Below are 19,018 nucleotides of genomic sequence, written 5' to 3'. Positions count from 1 at the left end.
TGGATTCGTTAATGCATTTAACAAATGAAAAGGTTGTACAAGTAAGTAGTTTTTGACCGAAGTTCAAATGTAGAAGTGTTGACAATTTTAAACAAGAGTAATCCTGCAAATTGATTAATAGCAATGTTTAAGATATTTATAAAGTTTTCAAACGCTGTTTGCAATATAAAACATACTAATACTCACTTTGTCTGCGATTGTTTTTTGTAAGATAAAGAGTCTCTGCACATCTGTTGAGATCCAAACTGATATATACACCAAAAACAAAATACCAACGAAAAGACCGTTATTGTTTATGTTGTTATGACTTGTATTAAGAACGTGAATACCATTTTATAATTAAATTCCGCTGTTCAACCGATTTAACAAAAGGTAAGCCGTATATTTAATATAAACCCATCTGAATAAAAATAATTCCAAAATGTGTTAGGTTCATGTGACAATTCAGATATTTATAAATTATGTTAATATATCGAAGAAGCTCTTGCTGTAAGAAATACGATTCCAAATTATACTTTTTAATAAATTCCATTTACCGCCTTTAAAGTCTATAAGTATCTTTATTTTTTAATGTCTATTATATGTTATGCAATTTTATGTTTGTATACCTATTCACGCGACAGAAGTTAATGTGTATACTTTTATATTAAGACGAGGCAGCTGCGTTTAAGTGGGAATAAATTCTCTGATATGGGTACATAGGTCAATATTGATTTTTAAATACCCAATGTTGCTGCTTATATACATTTGATAACAATTAAAAAAATACATTTATCTTGATTGTTTAACTCGATATTATCATAAATAAAAGCCGTAATTTATCAAAATGCAGAGTTTCTTTTACATTCGTTAAGATAACAAGAAACAATCCTGAACCACACAGTCAGTGGATTGATCTAGTGTCTCCCGCGTGGTAACCAGACTCTTACGCGACGCTAAGAAGCTTACACAATTCCTCATATGTCAGAAACGATCTGATTTTACAACACAGCAACCGTATTTTACTATACACATGACGAAATCACTTGATTACGTCATTCATGTCCAGAACGCTAATGTATACTTTTGGTACGATTGTGTGTGTTTATGATAGATTAAAAGAAAATGTGAATACATGTGTTGGAATATATTACTCGAACGAAACCGGTGAAACTGAATTTTCGATTTCTTTTAATGTCGAATTTACACGAATAACGCTATCTTTTGTTGAACAATTGACGTATTAAGAAAAGTGTCAGTACATTTCTCTTAAACTTTTTGAAGGAAATCGTTATTGACGTAAAAGGGTTTTATCTTTGATGAACAAGTCGTTCTTTTGTCAGTCGATAAAAAATGTCTATCCACAAAGAAATGCCTGCTAACACCAAGTCCTTTTACATGGAAAATATTGATGACGATGAAGAAATATACATTTTAATAGGTAAATATGTGCAGAATTTGCATGGAATTTTCTCGTCGTGGAAGCAAACAAGACTTGAAGAAAACAAACATGGTTGTTACACAATTTGGTGAGTAGAACAAGAACCAGTAGATGTTTGACATGTTTATGCCAGTAAGTAAAATTGTGTAAAACGCAGAGTTGGTTCTAGGCTAAAATTAACAATATTGGCGGGGTTGAATGCTGAATCATGCTTGACGAGTAAATTCAAAATGGCATTATGTTTTTTATGTCCCCCACTATAGTAGTGGGGGACATATTGTTTTTGCCCTGTCTGTTGGTTGGTTTGTCTGTTGGTCTGTTGGTTGGTTTGCGCCAACTTTAACTTTTTTCAATAACTTTTGCAATATTAAATATAGCAACTTGATATTTGGCATGCATGTGTATCGCACGGAGCTGCACATTTTGAGTGGTGAAAGGTCAAGGTCAAGGTCATCCTTCAAGGTCAGAGGTCAAATATATGTGGCCAAAATCGCTCATTTTATGAATACTTTTGCAATATTGAAGATAGCAACTTGATATTTGGCATGCATGTGTATCTCATGGAGCTGCACATTTTGAGTGGTGAAAGGTCAAGGTCAAGGTCATCCTTCAAGGTCAGAGGTCAAATATATGTGGCCCAAATCGCTTATTTTATGAACCCTTTTTGCAATATTGAAGATAGCAACTTGATATTTGGTATGTCCCCCACTATAGTAGTAGGGGACATATTGTTTTTGCCCTGTCTGTTGGTTGGTTGGTCTGTTGGTCTGTTGGTTGGTTTGCGCCAACTTTAACATTTTGCAATAACTTTTGCTATATTGAATATAGCAACTTGATATTTGGCATGCATGTGTATCTCCATGGAGCTGCACATTTTGAGTGGTGAAATGTCAAGGTCAAGGTCATCCTTCAAGGTCAGAGGTCAAATATATGTGGCCAAAATCGCTCATTTTATGAATACTTTTGCAATATTGAAGATAGCAACTTGATATTTGGCATGCATGTGTATCTCATGGAGCTGCACATTTTGAGTGGTTGAAGGTCAAGGTCAAGGTCATCCTTCTAGGTCAAATATATGGGTCAAAATTGCTCATGTAATGTTACTTCTGCAATATTGAAGCTAGCAATTTTATATTTGACATGCATGTGTATCTCATGGAGCTGCACATTTTGAGTGGTGAAGGGTCAAGGTCAATGTCATCCTTCAAGGTCAAACGTCATATAGGGGGACATTTGATAAAAATAATACTATGTTAGTGTGATTTTGAGCTTGAATTTATCCGACTCGTCTGAGAAAAGCATATACGGCATACACGGCTTGGCACGCCACGCCATCTATACCGTTCTTCAACTCGTCGTCAAGTCAAGTACACACTCACACTTACATAGTATTCTTTATATGACAAGACCTCTTTAATTAACAAGTGTTTTTCCCCCAAATATAACAACACTATCAACAACACTAAAATGCTTTAAGCTAATTGTTTGATTGGAATAGTGAAGACATAGTGTAACCAAATGGAGGATAAAAGCAGGGTTGTTAGAGAAGGACACACGGTGTCATTGTTTTATAAGGTTCATGCAATTGATTTTCGTAGATAGTATATTCTAAAACTCGTCTGCCGGTAGTCTAGTGATTTGTAATTTATTATATTATTTTAAGAAAAATTCTTTCATTAGCACTGGAATTATAATTAATATTTTTAAACTTAAATTATAACTTTTCATAATAAGATAAATAACACCAATAAAGCAAACATTTCATTTAAACTGTGTTTTATTTAAAAGCGATACATTGTCTGTATGTACACTAACACAAATTTGGTTAAATAGTAAATACGTTATATTATAGGTAACTACGTTTATAAATAATCCACTAAAATTCATGATGCTTATCTTATCATAATTATAATTGAGTAAATTTAAACAACTTAATGTGGCTAAATTGCCACTTGAACAACTGTGAAACTCTTAACTGGGAATCAATTAACAAGTTTTTGCAGATGTTTGTATATATGACAGGAATAACGAAGCTCTAGGTGAATCACCGTAAGCCAGTTTTCTTCGACCCCATCGCCTAATTACACTGAGAAAGAGTCGAGTGCAACTTTGGCAAAACAAAGTTCAATGACTTTGTTTGCTTCCCTCTCGCGATGAATATATATTTTTGAGACATCAGAGGCACAATTTTACAAATCGCAGATCATAGTTTATCGGTTCGCTTTTAATCAAAGAACTTAAAGAATGTTTAATAGTTGGTACACATTTTTAAGTATTTGCTCTACTTTTCGGCATGTTTATGATACATGCGAATAACTCGCAACCATAAAAATGAACATTGTTTTCTGCCTTCATCTATGGACATAAATGAATATGCAAGATAAATGTTAGTGTTAATAGTTCACGTGTTATGAATTGTTTATATGGTTTAAATAATACAAGTGTGATATTATTGTCCAAGTTTATGCTACGAGCATGTAACGTTTTACGTTTAAATTGATTTGAATTCAACCACAACATGTAAAAGGGATATGAAGCTTTTAGTAAGCTCATATTCGCTAGGATTGATGCGCCAGTATGTATTATATTGATATCTGCAGGGAATAGTGAAACTGATTTCAAATTAGTAGACACAAATACTAAACATATTTTTAACCCTTAAAATTAAATAAAACAAAAAAATCAATTCCGTGGAGAACATTCTCACAAATAGTATGCATAGTTATAAATTAAATTATGATCGTTAAAACACCGTCCTGACCCGTTTTATCGATTTATGTGTTTGTGCTTATTACAACATAAAGATAATTTGTACATGCTCGTACTCGTTACATCATCTTTTTATGAATAAATGCACATACAATGTGTGCCTGTTTATATCCCGAATCATCATCAATAATCCTTTTTCTGTTGACATGGTACAGATGTGTAAGAATACGTTAGCATAACATGATATCTGTCATTTTACTTCATACATAATGTACATTTGGCGCTGTTATGTACAATAAGTTTACACGAAATTTCAAGCTTTTTCAATATTTATTCACGCATTTATTTATGTGACATGCAACAATGTTCATGCAATCAAAATGCACACAGATTAAAAACCTTTGTTCGTAAGTTTACTCCATACTCAAATAGGTCATTCGGACAGTTGCCAGAACAGAACAACACATCGGTAGGTTTCAGTCAGAAAGACATACACGCAAACTGATATATTCCTGGTTTATCAATTAGGAACAGTATCTCAGTCTGTTGATTCAACTCATACCGTTTCAACAGAGGATACATGATGTTTGCAATTATAGAGAACGTTAATCCGATATCTAAACCATGAAAGTAAGGGGATTTTGTTTATCGAATTTAAGTATTATTTTTAATTCCTGGGAACATTCGTGTATTCTTAATATTCAATAACAACTAAACCGTATTTTCAAAGTACGTAAGCGAAAAGAGTTTACAAAATATGTTAAAGACGATTCTTTAACCTGAATCCGATTGCATTGATGTATACTGCCCGAAAAATAGTTATCTAATTATTTCCATAATGTTTAGACATTGTTATCATAGAAGATACTACAAAGCCGAAAATATGTGTGCTTATTCCATTCCACTTTATTTAAATTAAGATCTTGCACAATCGCGCTCACAATAACGTTGCCCACTCCCTGTATCAATAAGACTTTTTATCGTTAACTAGTTAACGAGAACATATGTTAACCGCGTGCAATTCGCATTATAAATACCATGCTGATATGAGTGATGAAAACATATCAATAGACATGAAGTAAAACTATTCTTTTTACTTAGATATTGTCATTGTCGATGTCCAGATTTTCCATCCCATGTTCCATAAACACACACATATATTTATAAAGTCGCTTTCAGGCCTCTACAACGGACTTTATGTAGTTTTTATTGAGCATTTGCTGTAACCCGTTAATTAGTGAAGGCCACAATTTCTACAACACAACAACACCAACATGAACACAATATCAAGTGTACTGCATGAAAGGGATCGTTCCACGTAGAACACTACTTAACAGGTGAAGTTGTCATCAATACGTTTTGTTAAATTTGTTGTGTACAATATATTTCGAACTAAATATCGTAAGATTGTAAAGTTAAACAATGCTTGGGTATGCCATATCATGGCAAATAATTCTCGAACAATATATTTGTTTCATTGTTTATCTTGCAAAAACCAGTCAGAAAAAAATGATATCAATGAAAGTGTATGATTCACGTAAGTTACAAGCAAACATCTGTTTAAATTGTAAATATGATTAGAAATTTTATTAGACATAATAGTTTCTGACAACTGCGTTACATTTTTATTTTGTACTATACAAACGCATGACTTCCGCTTGAATTTTGTTACATTTTTAGAGATGTGTTTTGCTACGATTTTAGGTTACTTGAACAAATTAAGTATTTTGGGGTTTATTTTGTAAATGGGAATTAATTTAAAAATCCACACGACCTATGCTATAAGTGTTGACTTTTGAAAAAGATTTACATTTTATTACTTTAGTATATTCAAGCATTTCCTTGGAAGTGTAATTGTACGTGTAATCAGTTGCTATAAACTTTTATAAAAGTATTATCTTAATGATCATTGTTCTACTAAACTTATATCTTAAATTGTCTTTGTACCCTCATACCATAAAGAGAATCATCTTTAAAAGAGGTATATTCATGACGTCAATGTCACGCTTTACCAGAAAACATGACATCAATAAATACAATACAATTCAGATGTTTAAGTGCTATTGATGTCTCTGGTAAACCTTAACTTGTTGTTGTTTAGAAATTACATATATCGATCTATTCACTAAACATTGTACAGTTTAATCTTCAGTTAGATTGGAGAGGGAAGATATTGTAAAAAAAATATTCATAAAAGACGGAGTCGACATTCACGGACATTCCGCGCATAGATATGGTTATTGGTTATTGTACTTGTTTACAACAGAAGATTTATCACTTTTTCTTTCGTTTCGTGGATTTGCTTGTTGTTTGTGACTTAACTACACTATAGTACTGCCCATTATACGCCTGTCGTCAGGCATAATATTATTGTACCACAAAAATTCACAGTTCAAAGCCCCTAAATATATTTTGTTTGCAACGGTAATGACTTGGTATAATGTCGTTGTTTGCTTATATTATCTGTTATAATTTCTAAGGCAACTGATGCACGTCCTGATTTTCAGATTCTCAGTACGTCTACTACAACTACTACTACTAGAAACAACATCAACTACTACTACTACTTCTATAACTACTACTACAACTACTACTATTACTACTACTTCTACTACTACTTCTTCTTCTTCTCCTACTAGTACTACTACTACAACTACTACTTGTACTACTACTACTACTACTACTACTACTACTACTACTACTACTACTACTACTACTACTACTACTACTACTACTACAACTACTACTTCTACTACTACTACGACTACTACTACTACTACTACTACGACGACTACTACTACTTCTACTACTACTACTACTACTACTACTACTACTACTACAAAAACTACTACTACTACTACTACTACTACTACTACTTCTACTACTACTACTACTACTACCACTACAACTACTACTACTACTACTACTACTACTACTACTACTACTACTACTACTACTACTACTACTACTACTACTACTACTACTACTACTGCTACTACTACTACTACTATTATTATTATTATTATTATTACTACTACTACTACTACTACTACTACTACTACTACTACTACTACTACTACTGCTACTACTACTACTATTACATCTACTACAACAACAACTACTACTACTACTACTGCTACTACTACTTCTACTACTACTACTACTAATACTACTACTACTACTACTACTACTACTACTACTACTACTACTACTACTACTACTACTACTACTACTATTATTATTATTATTATTAGTATTACTACTACTACTACTACTACTACTACTACTACTACTACTGCTACTACTACTACTACTACATCTACTACAACAACAACTACTACTACTACTACTGCTACTACTACTTCTACTACTACTACTACTACTACTACTACTACTACTACAACTGCTACTACTACTTCTACTACTTCTGCTTCTACTACTACTACTACTACTACTACCACTATTACTACTACTACTACTACTACTACTACTACTACTACTACTACTACTACTACTACTACTACTACTACTACTACTACTACTACTACTATTACTACTACTGCAGCTGCTACTAAAACTACAACCATTTCTGGTACTTATACTACTTATACTAGTGCTTCTACTGTGAGTACTGCTACTGTGATTATAGCTCTGAATAATACTTCTCATTGCACTTCTAATATTAATTATAATAAGTATGCTGATTTTGATAATTATTTTAAATTGGTACCACCGATGATAATGATCATGAAAATAAATATATAATAAATATATTTGGACCAAAGGTTTTAAAACAACAATCATCGCGTAAATGACGTTTTACCATGCGATCAGTCGTGCGCAAATCTTGGGAATTACTGCTAATGAAGACAGAATAATGCTCATCAATATTTCCTGGCTTAGGAAGGCAATCTCACGAGTTAGTCTGGAATAATACCGGTGTCATGAGATTTGTGGTCAAGTACTGAATTAAGATTCGCTTGAACGGTATCTGATGGACTTTCGCAGGCATACAAGCAGCATGTGATATATGTTACGCTGCTATTTGAAGAAGCGCAAATATAGAGAAACAATGTTCAGATTCACACAAAAGCTCTGGGTAAGTATAGTATATATGTGTAAAAAGGGTCAATTTTGATTTTACAATTACAAAATTTTGATACTGATATAAACAAAATAATGGCAGAGAACAATTTATCAAAATACGTGTATATTGATTGTTTTTCTCGTCATGACCATTACATCTGATCACAAATGCTGACAATCAAATAAAATGCTTAATTCCTTGATCCTTTGTGATATTCTACTGTGTTTTCTTCACTTGCATTAACCCCACAAATGGGTCTTGTTATCCTGGAACATCCGATTTAGTGCTCAGTTTTGTGTTTTTCTGTTACAAATAAATCATGTTGACATTGTACATAAAAAAAATATATTAATTTAAAGCTATAAGTAACCAATTGCAGAAAACCGTTTGGATAAAATTTTCGACACATTTACATTGTTATGGGTTAAACTATATTATCAACATATTGTATAATTACATGCCTTTGAACACATGTTAAATAATTAAATGTAAATGGAATCGTGGGCTTGATAAGAAACATTTTATATAAAAGCTGCAATCAGTCGTGAAAGCACGCATTTTATTCTGCCTCCCTTAGAAGAAGAAGAAGGGGTAATTATTTTGCTGGATGTCGGTCTGTCTGAAGGTCGGTCCGTAAGTCGACAAGTCCATTTCCGATCATTAACTCGTCAACGAAATGACCGATTGGCCTAATACTTCACATTTGCATTGGCCATGCAAAGTATATGGCCTCTATTGAAATTGGGGATACTAGGTCTAAGGTCAAGGTCACTGTCATAACAAGTCTAAAAATCGTTTCAGATCAATAACCAATCAACGAATTTACGGATTGGGTTGATACTGTGCATATGCATTTGTCTTAAACAGTAGATGACCTTTATTGAAAATGGAGTCACTTGGTCATGGTCAAGGTCACTATCACAATAAGTTTGAAAATCGTCAACGAACCGACCGATTAGCTTTATACTTCACATGTGGATTGGCATTGGAAAGTAGATGGTCTCTATTGAATTTTGAATCACTAGGTCAAAGGTCAAGGCCACTGTCACAATAAGCGTAAACATTGTTTCTGATCAATAACTCGCCACAAGTTCATTGGCCTTGGACAGTGGATAAACCTATTGAAATTGGGTCAATAGTTCAAAGCCCTGTTTGGAAGGCATATGTCTTCCACCTCGGAACTCTTGTTTTTTTGCGAAATATACAAACCAATCACTATGAAATACCAAAGAGAGAATTGTGACATTTGTAAAATTTAGAGCCTTACAGAGATTTGTAATATTATAGAACGGTTTGAAACATAGCTCGACAGGTTTTCAATATTAACAAACTCACATGAAAATAAGAAATATCGGTCAATTGCCCACAATCATTCTTTTTCAAATTTACATTGTTCATCTTCAACGTGAGGCATATTACGTAAAGGATGTCTTTAAACGTATATTCCAGACTTCCGGTGGTGGGAACGATGTGACTTGTTTTTGTTTAGCTGTCAAATAACAGTGAAAATGTGTGAAATAACAATGTTCTAGTGTTTGATTTGTGTCGAGCTAGGGATAAAACAGTGTTTTTAGTGTATATACTGAGGATATGCTTGTGAAGAAATGCTGTATTTTGTTAATAAAACGGAAATTTAAATCGTAAGTGATGAATTACACATATTTATATCACGCTGCATAATTTTCATTTTAAGCAAGCATGTGTACACATTGACCAAAGCCACGAGGATCACCAGGAACACATAGTGAACTAAGATAACGGGATTTATTGCACGTGAACTTTTATATTAGCGTGTTCATAGTATACTGTTCGCGGATAATAGTGTTTCAATACTTAGGTGTTATATTGTAAAGAAAAAATATTTGATTGAGTTATTCTAGCCATGCTTGACATGTTAATCGCATTTTAAATAAAAACCTTTTAAAGGTTCTTTATTTGTATCAGCTGCAGCAATAATGCTTTGTAGCAATACTATGAATTGTACTTCCTTGACTGAATATATATATATATGGTTTCAATGTATAACTTATACCATACTTGCATATATTTTTATATCACCATCTAAATTAATGATATGTTTACAGTCATGTCGACAACCTATCTAACACAACCTGGATATTCCACCATGTAAGTGATTATTTAAATGTTTTGAAGTGTGTTGATTGTATTAATTCTTATATACAAGTGAATTATGGCGAGCATATTTGTAGTATTATCAATCAAGCACATACACATGTCTGCTTAAACTACTTATCAATAACTTTGAATATCTTTGTACTTCAAAAGAATTGTTTGTCAAATATTAAAGCCACACACCTCGAAATGAAATACATGGCATAGGTAATTTAAGTATAAATAAGAAACATATTTTATCTATGCCAATTAGAATATATCTGGTGGTTACAAGGTGGATATCCGTCTCTTTTGCGCTTTTAAACTTAAAAATAATCGCGTTTTTCGAAATGGACGTATACGTCTAGAAATCCTACTTTCGGTTTATAAGCGGTTCCGTTTGAAAAATAATAAATTACTTGCTAACTAGGCTATAGATTTAATTTTATCTATGCCAATTAGAATATATCTGGTGGTTACAAAGTAGAAATCCGTCTTTTTTGCGCTTTAAAACTTAAAAAAATTCGCGTTTGTGGAAATGGACGTATACGTATAGAAATCCTACTTTCGGTTTTAAAATTTAAAAAAAAATAAATCACTTGCTAACTAGGCTATAGATTTAATGACAATTTTGCACACTTTCAAATTGCATCTATATGTATTGATTAACATGTATTTCATTTCAAAGTGTGTGACTTTAAAACTGATAATAGTAGATGACTTGCGTATGATATTTTTTATATCATCATATCAAACTACATGAATATGCTGCCATTGTATACAAGATACGAACTGTTTCTTATAAATTTTGAGTTGATTCATGAGCAATTCCGCTGAAATTGAACATGTTCTATGCTCGTGATTAAATGCAATAACCCGATTTAAACCAAATATATATATAACAAGTGAAATTATGTTTTGATTAACAACAGTTTTGCCAACATATATTACTACATTGTTCTATACTTATATTGCATATTCCGCCGCGCGGACGATCAAGTCACATAGTTCAATAAATTACATATGAAAGCAAAACTGTATTTGCAATAAACAGCACTTAGTTTTGACACTATCAGCGTTTATTATATGAGGTTCATTCAATACTTCTACTGGACATACAAGCTTTAGTTCAGCTCTGATGATACAGCCGACCAGATCAGGTCGAACAAGTGGAGTTTTGACAGCAAACACTACTTATTGTTCTGCAGCTCGAGTTCCCTTTTACTTAAAACTTGTTTAATATAACTGTATTATAAATACATATACCTGTTCACTTCGATTACAGGCGCATATATTAAAACAGTCTTGAATGTATCAGTATGATTATTTAATATATTACTGATCGTTTCAGTAATGTATGTTCATTAAAAAAATTCAATCTTCGATTTATTTAAGCTCCCATCTTTATTTGACAATTAGTTTTTTTTCGCTTTTAAATGAAGATACAAATTGATCTTAATAAAAGAAAGGTGTAAATATTCTGTTCGTGTAAGCTAGAGTTCGGTTTCTGCTACTAATACAATAACTTAAAGCGGGTATATACGATCTTGTCAAATATTTATTAATTAATATAAAATGTGTAAAAAACTTATTATACATATATTTCAATATAAACTAAAATAAAAGTTAATAAGAACATGTGTCGAAAAATGCTGAATAAGCCAGATATTTAATTCTGAAATCGAAAAAGGCTGTACAGCCGAATTCGCCAGCATGTATATCATGCATGTACGATGTGAATCTAAATTTAGTTTAACGGTTCATTTGAAATTCCTGCAGCGATATCGATTCATACGACACACGAACACTTACTAAAAAGACGAATGCATCGGTTATTGTAGGAAAATAATTTACGAATTATCTTCGTCACAATCGGCTCGGGGCGCTAATTTGTTTTTGCTGTATTTTATGAAATTCGTCTTAAATGTATCATTTTTCTTGCATATTGTGTGTTATTATAACATATTTGTATCAATATTTTACAATTCAGCACATATAAAATTCGTATATATCCGCTTTAATAATAATTGTGTGAAATTTTGAAAACTTAAAAAAACAATTATTCTGATAAGTCAAAAAGGGTAGTTACAACATTTGTTTTATGTAGCGTCAATCAGTCACTCTTACCATTATATGTACGTTGGCAACATTAACTTCAAAATTGAAAGAATAATGCTTAAAAAAGCAAGTGTGTTTAAATCACATAAATATTTATGAATGTTTGATTCATATACGAAAAATAAGAACAGGAAAATAATTATAAAATTGCTGAACAAAAGATGCATACATATGGCATTCGTGATTCCTTTAGGAACATCTATCGCTGCATAAAGATTCATGGAAAAAAGAGATAACCGGTTATGATCAACACAAGAAACAGTTTCGCTATGCAAAATAGAATTTAACAAATATAAATAGCTCTACAAATCTTGACAAGAGTGAGGGAGGTCTGGCCCTTGTAATTTGTACTTTCTCTTTGAGCCGTCTATGATTTTAAAAAAATCATGTGAAAACCTGCAATACGATGTGTGTATAAGAACATGACTACATATAGCAAATGAAGCCAATGTGTTATCTCTAAGAACTACTGACCGTTGTGGGTCCTATAACCTGTATTGCAAGCTTTTAATATACACATAGACACCGTGGATGGATTTACATTATGTATGTTATATAAAACAGTAAATTCATTACTTTAGAATACCCTATTTATTCAACATGATCAACATTGACACACATATTGAAAACAATTCAACACATGCACATAATGTGCTTTATGATGGCTTATTATGTGGTAATAGTGCGTTGTCACGTCTTATACTGTGGATGCCTCGTGGTGCTAACGGCTCTGGGACGCCATCAATTCAAATAGTGGGAACGATGTGTTAATGCGTTGGGATTGATGCTGATCACACTGTAAGACGGATATTCTTCGCAAGCAGGGGTGTTGATTAAACACTTGTCGGAATTTATCTCGAACAGCTATTTCATTTGCTGAAATGGTTCTGTTTATGCTAAATGTTTTTGTATGTGCCAGATAATAGGTGTTAGGTTTTAATTGTTTTAGATTAAGAAAAACTTAAGTACACCAGTTGATAATGAGTACTTCTTTATACATTTATATGGCTCTTTTATAAATATTGTTCCAGACATGTGGTTCTTTATTTTGCAGATTCACAGATTAATGCTTGATAGAGGGATTCTGACAACGCTTTACATGTGGATGTAAAATACAAGCATGATATAGGTTCTATATTTTTATCATTTATAGCTGAACTGTTTTGTACGAATAATGTGAGTTGTATTCTCTTAAGTTAATGTTTTCATTTTTTAAAGGTATAGCGCTTACCATATCTGTACATGTTTCTTAGTCAATGACTAACCGAATATATAAAATAAGGGCCGTGCTCTGTAGAAAGGACGTTTAAAGCATGTGCGTAAAGTGTCGCCCTAGATTAGCTGTCCAGATGCAGTCTGCACAGGCTAATCATGGACTACACTGTCCGCCGAAACTTAATTTTTGCTAAGAAGATATTTTCTTTAAACATAAAATATCATTAAAGTGAACAGTGTCGCCCCTGATAAGCCTGTGCGGACTACACAGGCTAATCTGGGACGACACTTCACGCATATCCATTAAATCCCCACTTCACAGAGCACGGCTCATATCTACAGAAATGTGACCATCCTTACGCACACACGTATTTTTAGTTTACCTGAATCGAGTTTGCATTATTTCGTCGATATTGAAACATATCTCGAGATAAATACAAGGTTTGAAATTTGTGATAATTGTATTTTGAATTATTACTATCATACAAAGTCATTTAATTTATTTTCCAAACTGTAAGGGGTCTTTCCCATTTCAATCATCAACTAATATTAAACGGAGTTATTAATAACTGTCCTTGTCTAGCAAATAAAGTGTTTGTAAATTATTTCTCGCGTAATGATGATAAAAACTTGTTTATGCATCAGTATTAGCAGACGGTTATTAATCAATTGACTCCATTGATTTATGAGAAATGCCACTGAAGATATATCTATTCTAATGATCGTTTTGATATGTTATACTCATATTTCTAACAAACACATATTAATAGAGATACCATCTAATGATGGACACATGCATTATATATTTTTCTACGTGCCTATTTCCCGAATGCAGATTAGACGATAAAGCCACCATGTTGTAAGATTCCGAATTGACAGCGAGGATTTATGTGTAAAAAAGTTCTTGGTTGTGATAATAGTATGAGATTCATTCCATAATGCTGTAGGAAAGGAAAGTATTCATCAAGCCTAATTAAGATTCGTTGACCTTTGCCTTTAAGTAAATTAAGAATTTGATTAAAGGGTACACCTCATCGTTTAAAGAAGAAGTATTATCGTAAAATTATTTCGTGAATGATCATACTGTATACAAATATTGCTGTCGATGAATTATTTTGATAAAGTTGAACATTAAGTGATTGGTGTTATTGAGTATTACAAATGTTTGGTTTTTTAGTTTAAACATATTTATTTCAAGCAATACAATTTGTTATTACATAGCATTACATGTAACATTTATACAATGAACAGGTTTGAATAGGATTAGAACGAAAGACAATGTCTATATAGTTCTTCTCCCTATACAAATACAATTACATTTTTTTCAGGCGAGCATGTTCGGATTTTGATCATTAAACAATAATAACAGTTTAATTAAGAGAAAAACTCCGTGTATAGCGGTTCAATTGTAAAAAGCAAGTTTTAAGTTGACATTTGGAGGTGAAAGATAGAGTGGTAGAGTTCTGGAAAGAAGATACAAGAAGTTTTGAAATATTTGATTTGATAAGGGAAAAGAAGAGAAAAGGGTTGAGAGTCGTTCTGTAGCTTATTTACGAATCAAATCGCTTACTATTAACTATAAATTTGTATAGAGCATCAGTTATTTTAATATTGATTAGGTAGTCACGCGTGTTGTCTCCAAATAGAATAGTTTCAATGCAGGGGACGGAATAAACGGATATTGTGTTAAGAAGTTCGCCGCGAGCATGTGCATACTGATTGCATTCGAGAAAATAATGTGACGTCGTTTCCTGAAGTCCGCATGTACATAATGGGGATGCATCAATATTACGTCTAAAAAGATGGTCATTTAAGGCGCTACACATTGTACGTAAGCGCGTGTGTAATGTTTGAGAGCGTTTTTCGCCGTACGAGAATATGGGATTTTGAATCGGTCGATCAATGTTAATAAGCCGTTTAAAGGAATAGATCGATTCAGTGATTTTTGCGTCATCTGGAAGATTATTCCATTTGGATACAGTGGACGGTACAAACGAATTTGAATACTGTGACGTTCGCACTTGAATTGGCTGGAGATGTGACGCATTTCTTAATGAGTAATTGCTACGCGACCCAACTGTTGCGGGAACAACGGACTGTTAGTAGTTCGGAACATGGTTTGATTTCGTTTTATACATTAATATAAGCTTATGTTTACGTCTTCGTTGGCTGAGAGTTTCCCATTCTTATTCAATTTAAAGTTTTTCTAATGAGACTAGACGTGTGCATCCGGCTGTTATTCGCGCGCGGCTTCAGTTTGTATTTTCTCTAGTTCATCTTTTTCTTATTGCGTACAATTGTCAAATACAACGTCTGAGTACACAATGATTGGTCTAATAAACGAAAAATATATTTTCTCGAGAGTTTTTCTATCAAGAATTGTTTTTAATCTACGCATTATATGAACTCGTGACCATGCCTTTTCCTTTATAAAGGATATGTGCGCATGCCATGTACAGTCATTCGACATAAAAACACCTAAATGTTTATGGATATCAACACTTGGAACATTAATGTCCTGCATGGTCAATAGTGGATGATTTGGTTTATTTATTTTGCGAGAAAAAAATCATTCATTCGGATTTTGAAGGGTTAAAACAAACCATCCATTTGTTAGCCCAGCTAGAAATTTTGTCGATATCTGAATGCAGTACGGCTGCAGTTTCGTTAGGTGAATTTACGATCATGAAAAGACTGGTATCATCAGCAAACAAATGTATGTGTGCATTTATGTCAGTAATAATGTCATTTATATATACTAAAAACATAAGTGGTCCTAAAATAGAACCTTGAGGGACTCCAGAGAGAATTTCAATAGGGGTTGATCCGGACGATCCCGGTAAGATTACTTTTTGTTGACGATCAGAAAGATAATTAGACAAAAACGATACTAGTTTTCCCGAATGCCTGCTTGTTGCAGTTAAAATAAAAGACCTTTGTGCCATACTTTATCAAAGACTTTACTTATATCGAAGAAAACAACCCTTACCTCAAGGCCATTATCTAGTGCTTTGCAAAATGTGCTGTATATATGTCAACTGATTTACAGTGGAGTAACCAGGCAAAAAGCCATATTGAGTTGGTGCAAAAAAAGAATTTGCACGAAGAAAATTAAACATGTGTTTATGCAATATTCTTTCAAAGACCTTCTCGGTTGTATTAAGCAGTGATATGGGTCGATAATTTGATGTTAAGGATCGATCGCCTTTTTTGAAAACTGGGCACACATTTGCAAGTATCCAACAAGAGGGCATTTTGCAAGTGTTTAGACAAGCGTTAAACAAATCACACAAGGGGAAACTTAATTGATACATTGCTTCTTTTAGGATTCTATTATCTTTTCCATCAGGACCAGACGCTTTTCCTATCTTTGGTGTTTTATTCATGTTGGTGACTTCTTAATTGAGTTGAAAACGTATATATTTAAAAAACTACATCTAATTTATTATATCATGTGTTTATATTTAGTAAATATTCGGGCTTCGTATGAACGTTGAAAAATAAGTTTAATATAACAAACAATAATATCTATCATATGTACGTCATGTGATAGTGAAATGGCGATACGACTGTAAATTGATACATCCTGCATTGGCGCCACCTCCTATCATTAGCGCTATCTCCTTAGCATTGGCTCCATCTCTTCTGGCACAATTATCAATTACGTCGACAAAAAGCGAGTATTTTTGTGCATGCAGCATATCATGTATGTTGTACGCAATCGTTTGAGGCCATTAGCGATTTCATTGGGAGGAAATTGTATCGTCACACAGGAAAAATCATCGAAATGCTTTTAAAACTCCAAAATGCCACAACTTATAAAGGTTCTCGCTTTTTTTCAATAGTTATAGAATTTATGTCCCTGTACATTTTTGGATGAATTAATCTTCTCTGAATCGCACTGCATTGTCCGATTTTAAAAATAATGCGAAATATGTTGAAACTAACCACCCTGTCAAATTATCCATATTATTTCAAAACATCCGAGCCTGAGCGCCCACTCGGAAGTAGATATTGCTCATTTATTAATGCATCTCAAAAAAGGTGGCGCGCGTGATTTACGGCCGTGTAAAATGATATAACTCTGCCATGAAATTTATGTTTTCGATATCTATGTTTCTTTGTTATGATAATATAAACACACAAAACACAAGTAGCCTTGACTTGCATACGCAATCGTTAGGCTTTTATAATTATATATTAATGCACATCGCATAATGCACTTTCATGAAAAAATCGAAACTGTAATTATATGAAATGAAGATTTATAAAATCAATGAACATGTTTAATCTTTAAGTATCAAGCACACTATAAAACTTAAAGCCTCTATAACGCTAAAAAATCAACGAAAATTTCGTAAATTATTTAATTAAATAAAGTTAACACCTTATCGATCAGTGTTCCTTACAGCAAAATGGTACCATGTTAGTGTTCATGTGTCGTAGGAATAGATATCGTTGCGGGAAATTAAAATGGAATTAAATATGCAAAACAATAATAAAAACGAGCATTTTGTATCTACAATATATCTACTTAACAAGACCACATCTGGCGTTGAAATTTCGGCAATGGCCATAAGGAACACTGATGTTGAATTGTTTAACTTTATTTTACGAAATATTGTACGAAATGTTCGTCGGTTTTGAGTGGTAATGGGGCTTTAAATGTATGGTTAGAATTGGTATCAACAAGAGGCAAATAATAGACGTTTAACTGTTTCAACCTTAATTAACGCATCTAGCTCTGAGACTTGTACGAACGAACATGTTTTAAAACATGCACACGTTTACCAACTGTATTTGTAGGTTTTCATTTGAACTCTCAAATGGGTCGTTTGGACAATTTCCACATCAAATCGATGAAAACTTGAGGAGCAAAAAACATCAATATGTTACAGCGATTTGTTCAGGTAGAACGCCTTCCGATGTATTCCTGGTTTATTAATTAGTACCGATATCACTGTCTGTTGATTACAATAATACCATTTGCAATAGAAGATACAAGAGTTGTGTCGGGATTGAGAAAGTTAATCCGGTTTGATAATAAAAAATTGGAATATGCGAGCTTTAGCGTACCCTATTTTTGGCTAACTTATAAATCCAGTTTCCTATCGTGTAGTTAAAATAGCATTTTATGATTTCTAAATTGCGTTTTGAAAGTAGTCAAATTTATAAAGCTTGAAACATCTTTACGACAAAGTTCTTACATGAATCCACATGAATTGATGTGAACCGCGCGAAATATCGCCTTATTGGTACAAAAGGATACCATGTGCTTTCTAATTTTAATGTCATATTTTATCTCTATGTACCAACAGGTTCACTTGATTTATTGCCATTATTTTTAGAAATTGTTA

The 19,018-nt window shown here is 32.8% G+C and overlaps 1 long non-coding RNA gene across 1 annotated transcript; it reads left to right on the top strand.

Annotated features, from left to right (window-relative positions):
- The first annotated feature begins 9,524 nt into the window (after nucleotides 1–9,524).
- Nucleotides 9,525–13,752, top strand: LOC127850009 (uncharacterized). Its single transcript, XR_008034992.1, has 3 exons — nucleotides 9,525–9,856; nucleotides 10,301–10,343; nucleotides 13,501–13,752. It is a non-coding gene; the product is annotated as an uncharacterized LOC127850009 (long non-coding RNA).
- Nucleotides 13,753–19,018: the final 5,266 nt, after the last annotated feature.

Source organism: Dreissena polymorpha, chromosome 11 (assembly GCF_020536995.1).
Source record: "Dreissena polymorpha isolate Duluth1 chromosome 11, UMN_Dpol_1.0, whole genome shotgun sequence".
NCBI lineage: Eukaryota > Metazoa > Mollusca > Bivalvia > Myida > Dreissenidae > Dreissena > Dreissena polymorpha.
Note: the sequence above shows the minus strand (reverse complement) of the source record. Positions and strands in the feature narration are given on the sequence as shown.